We start from the raw sequence: 8,659 nt of genomic DNA on the forward strand, positions 1-8,659 counted from the left end.
AAATAGGAAAGAGATAACACAATTGCAGATACATATTACAGCTAATGTATATAATTTTAACCTGCTGTGAAAACCAGTTTCTGGGATTGCTTTTCAAGTCATGTTAGCATGTTCCCTCAAATGGAAAGATAATTGATTTGAGAATTTCACACCATTGGTGGACTGCCAGTAGGAAGGTCTGATTTGATCACTATGCCCGTTGGATATTTCGTGAACCCTTAAACAGGCTATCCCTCTAAAATAATTTGATTAGCTGATCCCTTGAGATAAGTTGGGAGAAACTAGGCTTGGCAGGAAGAAATTATTAAATCACTTTATGTATTCCCATCTCCAGTTTACTATGGATTTTAGATTAAGTTAGTAGAAGGATTTGAAAGATATAATATGGCCAACTCTTTCAACAAATATGTATGGAGTGAGTACTAAGGTTTAAAAACTATTATGGTCCTGAGGGATACTTGGGTGGCCCAGACAGACCCAATATCTGTTCTAGTAGAGCATATATTTTTCGAGACTATAAAAATAGAGAAAATAAATAATAATTTAAAAGTCTAAAATAAAATTTAGGTAATGATAATACCAAAAGTAAATAAATAAATAAAATACCTGATGTAACTGTGTGTAATTGGGGGAATGATGGTAGTTTACATTGGGACAGTTGGGGAAGGCCTCACTGGGAAGCTGAGATCTGAATGATAAGAAGCAGCTGATGAGTCACCTGGTAGTGGAACATACTACTGTATAGAGGAAGCAGTAATTATTAAGTCCTAAGGTGGGCACAAGATTGCTGTGGATGGCCAATGAAAAGATAATTGGCAGTAGATGAGACTGGAGGATAAACACCTCAGGTCAGGCAAGGCGTTTTAGGTCACTCTAAAAGTTTGAATTTTATACTGAATATAATGGAACACAAACAAGTAGAGTAATTTATTAATTCAATAAACATTTTTAAGCATCTATTCTATGAAAGACACTACAACTGGTGTTCTGGGAAATTTGGATATGAAATGAAGACATAAGATATCATATGGAGATCCAATATCAGAGACAATATATAATGTAACTCTTCACATAAGAAAAAATGTGAGCAGAATACCATGAGAATTTAGAAAAGGGTACATCTGATTGAGCATTTTGATGCATCTTTATTAAAGGGGCGATATATGAGTTGAGTTCTTAAGAATTAGTAGCACTTTATTGAGCTGAACAAAGACAAAAGAAAGTAGAAAATAAAGAATAGTTTTAGAGAGAGAGGCTATTTTTTTATGCAACAGCTTTTATTTATTTTTTCCAGATTTATTGAAATAAAATTGACAAATAAGAATTATATATATTTAAGGTATATGCCTTGATTGTGGTGATTATTTCATAAGGGAGAGGCTACTTTTATTGAAACACAAGGTAAATGTAGAAATGTAACAAGTCTGGAAAGGTAATGGGGCTCGATCACTATGGCTCTTAAATGCCAAGGTAAGAAGATAGGATTATTTTTCTTTCAGTTATGGAAGAGGAACATGAGTAGTTTTGAGTAGGAGATAGCATAATCCAAGTTATGCCCCAGAAAGGAATGAGGAGAGCAGCAGTTTGAAAGGTGATGGCAAGGCAGATGAGGAAGAAAGGTGATTGAGGGATTGTGTAGTGCTCCGGAGAGTCTAATTCTAAAATAGCCCCAGGGACATACTTTCCATTTCCCACTGCCCTAATCAGTGTTTCACAGTTGGAACATTGGTGCCCATCTGTCTCTACCTCCTTTTTCTCTCCCCACAATATCACCATAAAAATCCATCAAAACGTAGGTATTTTCATGTAACAGATGAAAAACAGCAAATAAACTCCTGGGACTAAGAGGATAAAGCCTAGCTCTAATATGGTTTTCAAAATCCTCTAAAATCTTGCTTCTTGCAATTTCACCTACTCTCCCTCACTCATTGTTTACTGGATTATTTAGTTTCATAAACATTGCAGGAACTTCAATTCCTCTCAGTCTTTGTTTATAATCTCCCTATAGCCTGTGATAGTCTGTGTTGCTTTCTTCACCTGTTTCTAATTTGCTCATGTTTCAGAGACAAGCTTTTTTCACAAACCTGTCAACCAAATTTATTTGCTCCTTGCTCTGGTTACCTTAACACCTTGTTCATAGAGCTACTATACACTAGTCCATGTTGCTTTTCAAAAAAATATTACTTCCAGCCCAGGCTGCCCTCAGAATATCAATGTGGTTTCTGATTGGGAACATTAAAAAGTTCTGAAAATAGATTGTGGTTATGGTTGTACAATGTTGTGAATGTACTTAATGCCATTGAATTGTACACTTAAGGATGGTTAAAATGTTAAATCTTATATATATTTTACCATAATAATATATAATAAATATATAAAACTTGCATCAAAACAAAAAAATTAAAAGTGAAACATTAGCATTTTCATCAGGAACAAGAGAAGAATACTTCGTCACCAGTACTTATTAATATTCCACTGCAGGTCTTAGTGGAGGAAGGAAACTAAGAAAAATAAATAAGAACCATTTGGATCAAAAAGGAAAATCTTGTTTTTAGAAAAGATGATTGCCCATATATTTAAAAAATTCCAAGATACTTCAATGAGAAATCTGATATATTCTATTTTCTAATTTAAAAAAATCTGAAGGTAAAAAAGAAGCAAAACTACAAAATTTTGATGAGCACAAAGTGTTCATTATGAATGGTGAGTAAATAAGTGATTGTTATATTTTTCTGTTATTCTGTATATATGTTTCACTTTTACCAAAAAAAGGTAGGGAGGAGGAAGAATGGAAATCAGGTCCTGGTGGTTTCACATGTAAATTGTATCAAATATTCAAGGAAAAAACATACACATGCACTATTTAACACATTTCCCAGCATATGGAAAGAAAAACTTTCCAGAAATATAACAAGAAAAAGTGGCAAAGATAGGACTTAAATACAATTTTTAAAAACCTAAATAAAATAAATTTCAGCTGTATTACAATATTACCAAGCAGTATCATTCTTGGAATAAGGAGAGCAATGTTAAGAAATGTATTAATTTAATTCAGAATATTAATAAATTAAAGAACAAGAAAAAGATAAAACCACCTTGAGAGGTACCCCCTAAAAAAGAGCTAGAAAGTAAAAAACAAAATTATTTCTGACTAAAAATTAAGCCTCACACAGAATAAGAATATGAGAACATTTAATTAACATGATTATGTTCATTCTGAAAACAATGTCTAAATTCTTGATTTGGGGTAAAATGCCTAATCACTCCCAAATAAATTATGAAGAAGACAAAGGAAGCCTCTATCATTACCATTAACATTTTCTTTAGGAAGTCTTAGACAATGTGTAAAGACAAGACTTAAGAATAAAAAGCTATTCTTAGGAAAGGAATAAATGTACCTATATTTACTACTGATGTCATTATATGCCTAGAAAAACCAATCAAAACAATGGAGAAACTATTGCAAATAAAACATTCAAAAGATGAGTGTCAATACGATTAAAACAAAAAATCAAAAACATTTTAATATAAAACTGTAACCTGTTATAAATGTAATGGTAGAAAGATTCTATTTTTAATACTGAAAGAGAAATAAAATTTCAAAGACTAGGTGTAACAAGAAGATTTCAAGACCTATTTAAGAGAATGTCTACACTTTACTGTGGAACGAAAAAAAAAATTAATAAAAAGAAATTTTGTTTCAAAATTGATTAATATTGATCGAAAAATAATTAGTGACATTGGTCAACTGTTCCACTTACATTTCAGGTGAATTCATAATAATCTCATGGCTGTGCTAAATAGGGTTAATGTGATCCCCAAATCTTCATTTTCCAAGTGTTTCAATACATGCACCTAAGGAGAGAAAAAATGTGTAATCTTCTTAGAAATGATAGGTTTTTTACATGTCTCTATATGTGGGCAGTGTTTCTACTCATTTTGTTATAGTCTAAAAATAAAATTCTTGAAAATTCAGTTCTTTTTATGCTTAGAAACTAAACTTGCACTTTTTTCAGAAAGGAAAAAAATTGAGGCTGTAACTTTTTAAAATCCAAGTAAATTGAACTGTAGTACACTGGGACAAGATAAATATTCATGGAACCAAAGTATAATTGAGACATCACTCTAAATTAATCCAAATGCAAGATATAATCAAACAACCATTTCAACCCAGAAGAAGTCTTATATTTTCTTATAGTGCATAATGGATTCTAAGTATCATAACAATTAAAAATGATAACCCATGTTACTTCTAGATATTTATTTTGTGTTATTTATTTATCTAGTTTTTTCATAACAGATGGATTCTATGACAATGGGGAAAGCACAGAAAAAAGTTTGTCAACATAGTAAATACCCTGTTACTGAATATTCACAATGAAATATATGTAAAATCTTTTGTGAAGTGGGCATTTGAATAGTGACATTCTGAATTATGCATTATTTTGACTCAACTCTTAGGGATTTATTAGGGTTTTCTTGTAATCAATGTATTCTTCAGATAATTTTGGTTAGCAAACTCTTTGCCTAAATAAGTAATTGTAGTATAACAATCAACTATTCAACAGATTTAGGAAGAAGTTAATCCAACTAAGTTTAGGATAAACAAGTGATCACATTCAATTAATGAAAAAGAAAAGAGTAAAGGAAGAATAGAAGAATAGAAGATGTGAGATATGTAGAAAACAAACACCAAAATGGCAGGCAAAATCAACCACATCAATAATAAAATTAAATGTGAAACAACCTAATCAAAAGGCAGAGATTGTAAAACAGAATTAAGAAACAAGCAAACAAAATACAGTATCCAACTGTCCACCTGTATGCTTTCTACAGGAGATGTACTTTAAATTCAAACTGTGTTTAATAGGTTGAAAGTAAAAGGATGGGAGGAGATATGCATATAAACTGCAACCATATGATAGCTGAAATGGCTATATCAATATCAGACAAAATGGAGTTTAAGATAAAAAAAGTTACTACAAATAAAGAGGGACATTTTATAATGATTAAATGTTTAATAAATTAGGAAGACAAAACAATTATAAACATATGGACCTAAAAAGAAGAGCTGCAAAATCCATGGAGCAAAAATGGATATCATTGAAAGAAGAAATTGATAATTCAACAGTAATAGCTGAGATTTCAATACCACTCTTTCAAGCATGGATGGAGCCACTAGGTTGAAGATCAACCAGGAAATAGAATACTTAAATAGCGGTATAAACCATTTAGACCTGAAGACATTTATAGAACACCTCACCCAACAACAGTAAGAAATATTTTCATCTCAAGTGCACATAGAACATTCCCTGGGAAAGGCCATAAGTTAGATGAAAAAATAAGCCTCAATAACTTGAAAAGGATTAAAATTATACAAAGTATGTTCCGCAACTAAATATTACTAGAACTAGTGTAGCAGGATGTAATGTGGCAGGATATAAGATCAAAGTAAAAAATCAACTATATTTCTATAGGCTAGCAATGAACCATAAATGAAGTTTAAATAATTCCATTTTAATATGCATAAAATAAATAAATTAAAATTTTTTTTCATAAATGAAATTAAAATAATTCAATTTAAAGTACTGTAATGTAAAAGGGAATGAAATGCCTAAAATTAAATTTAACCAAAAAAGTGCAAAACTTGTACTGAGAAGCCTAAAACATTGTTGAAAAAATCAAAGAAGACCTACATAAACTGGAAGATACCTCAAAGATATTCCCAACAATACTCAAAAGAAGACAATATTGTTAAATTGGCAGTAGTTCTCAAAATGATCTATAGACTCAATAAAATCCTTATCAATCTATCAATTCTTATCATCTATCTTTTTGAAAAAATTGACAAGTGGTCCTAAACTTATATGAAAATGTAAAGGACAAGTAACAGTTAAAATAATATTTAAAAAGAAGAAAAAAGTTGGATGACACACTTCTTGATTTCAAGAACTTACTTCAAAGATATATCAAGATAGTGTGATTCTAGCATAGGCTAGAAATATAAATTAATGAAATAGAATTTGGAGTTCAAAAATAAACTCTCACAATTATTGGTTAATTGATTCCTGACAAGTGTTCCAAAACAATTCAATGAAAAAATAATGCTATTTTCAACAAATGGTTCAGGGGCAACTGTTTACATACAAAAGAATGAATTTATGCTTCTAACTCCTTACCATATTTAACAATTACTGGAAATGGATCATAAACATAATTCAACAGCTAAATTTATACAACTTTTAGAAGAAAGACACAAGTCAATTTTCATGATCTTTGGTTAGAAAATTCCTTAGATATGAAAAGCAACCAAAAGAAAAAGCAAACAAAGAAAAAAACATATAAATTGGGCATCAACATTAAAAACTTTTGTGCTTCAAGGAATATCACCAAGAAAATGAAAAGGCAATCCACAGAATGGGAGAAGATATTTGCAAATATTATACCTGATAAAATGCCAGTATCTAGAATATATAAAAACCTTCTACAGCTCAACAAAAAACCATATAGGTTATCTACAAAATGGGTACAAGATACAGAGACATTTTTCCAGGGATGATGAACAAGTGACCAGTAAACATATAAAAGATACTCAAAATTATTAGTTATTAGAGAAATCAAAATCAAAACTACAGTAAGATACCATGTCACAAACACTAATATAGCTATAACTAAAAACACATTTAATAGAAAGTATTGGTGAAGATATGGAGAAATTTCAACCTCCATGCAATGCTGATAGTATTGCAAAATGGTGCAGTCACTTAGGAAAATAGTCTATGTTTTTAGTTGGTTAGAGTGACCATATGGCCTAGTAGTTCCACTCCTAGGTATATTTTCAAGAGAAATAAAAACATATGTTTACACAAAAACTTGTATATGAATATCACAGGAAAAATATTCATAATAGCTAAAAAGCAGAAAAATTCAAATGTCTTTTAAATGGTGAATGGATAAATAAAATGTCACAGGCACATAAAATGAAGTATTATTCAGCAAAATAAAAGGAATGCAGTGTTGATACATGTTGCACATGGATGAACTGTGAATACATTTTGCTAAGTAAAAAAGGCCAGGCACAAAAGGCTACATATTGTATGATTTCATTTATATGAAATGTCCAGAATATACAAATATAGAGAAACAAAAAGTAGATTTGTGATTGTCTAGACCTAAAGGGGTCAGAGGAAATGGGAAGTGACTGCTGAGGTGTATGGGGTTTCTAGTGTAGAAAACATTCTATAATTGACTATAGTGATGGCTGTACAAACTCTTCGAATATACTAAAGAAATTGACTTGTACACTTTAAATGGGTGAATTGCATATCATGTGAATTTTATCTCCATGAAGCTGTTAACAAACAAGAAAAATATCACAAGGGTCAAGAGAAATTCTTTGAACTTTATCTCCATCTTTAAAGGGAAAACTCAAGTTTCTTCCTTCGGTGGGGAAAAACCCAGTTCTTCCTTACTGTGTATTTCTTTCCTGTGTGTCTCCTTTGCTATTCAAACAGAACACTTCACTTCTGACACTTCTGGTCACTAAATGTGTGAAGGTTTTCCCACACACCAAGCAATTCTCTGCAGCACCAGCTGAGTGTCCTATATTTAACTCAATTCTAATACTATCTTCCTGGAGATAGTGTCAGATTCCACAGGTTAAGGGCTCAGTCCCATAAGTCTGGCCCCTCACCTCCCCCCCACACACTTCAGATGCCAGTCACAAACCCAGGTTATCACCCGTGCTTCTGAGCAAATGGCTATAGATCAGAGGTTCCAACGACCCCTTCCCTGGGTTCTACTAATTTGCTAGAGCTGCTCCCAGAACTCAGGGAAACACATTTACCAGTTTATTAAATGTTTTCCAAGAGAAAGTCTACCCAGTCCATGTGCTCAGAGCTAAAGGAATTGCTTTCTAATCTGCAGATGGCAAGAAATATCCCTGTTTTGCTTCTGCAGGATGGCTCATTGTTCCCTTGCATATTCCATTCAATTTTGTCCTACCATTTTTGAGAAGATGAATACAGTATTCTTTGAGACATAGTAAGTCTTCGTATTTGGTCAGGATAAATGACAAAGCAAAAATAAATTTTAGGTTGAACTATAATTTCTTTTTGTATGTGTATATATCTGTTAGATGCCAGACACTATGCTAGCTGCTAAATATCCATATTCTATAGGAAGATAATAGATATTTAACTGAGATTTGTTAGTTGTATAGATAAATGAATGGAGAGATATATAGGTGATATATAGATTTTTTTTAAGAGAAACAATTCCCTTTTTTTTTTTTTTTTTTTTTTTTTTTTTTTTTTTTTTTTTTTTTTGTATTTATTTATTTATTTATTTATGGCTGGGTTGGGTCTTCATCTCTGTGCATGGGCTTTCTCTAGTTGTGGCAAGTGGGGGTCACTCTTCATCGCGGTGCACAGGCCTCTCACTATCGCGGCCTCTGTTGTTGCGGAGCACAGGCTCCAGACTCGCAGGCTCAGTAATTGTGGCTCACGGGCCCAGTTGCTCCATGGCATGTGGGATCTTCCCAGACCAGGGCTCGAACCTGTGTCCCCTGCATTGGCAGGCAGATTCTCAACCACTGCGCCACCAGGGAAGCCCAACAATTCCCTTTTTAATTAATCAGTACTGAGAGATTGAAAACAAA

Source organism: Lipotes vexillifer, unplaced genomic scaffold (genome assembly GCF_000442215.2).
Source record: "Lipotes vexillifer unplaced genomic scaffold, Lipotes_vexillifer_v1.1 scaffold839, whole genome shotgun sequence".
NCBI classification, from domain to species: Eukaryota; Metazoa; Chordata; class Mammalia; order Artiodactyla; family Lipotidae; genus Lipotes; species Lipotes vexillifer.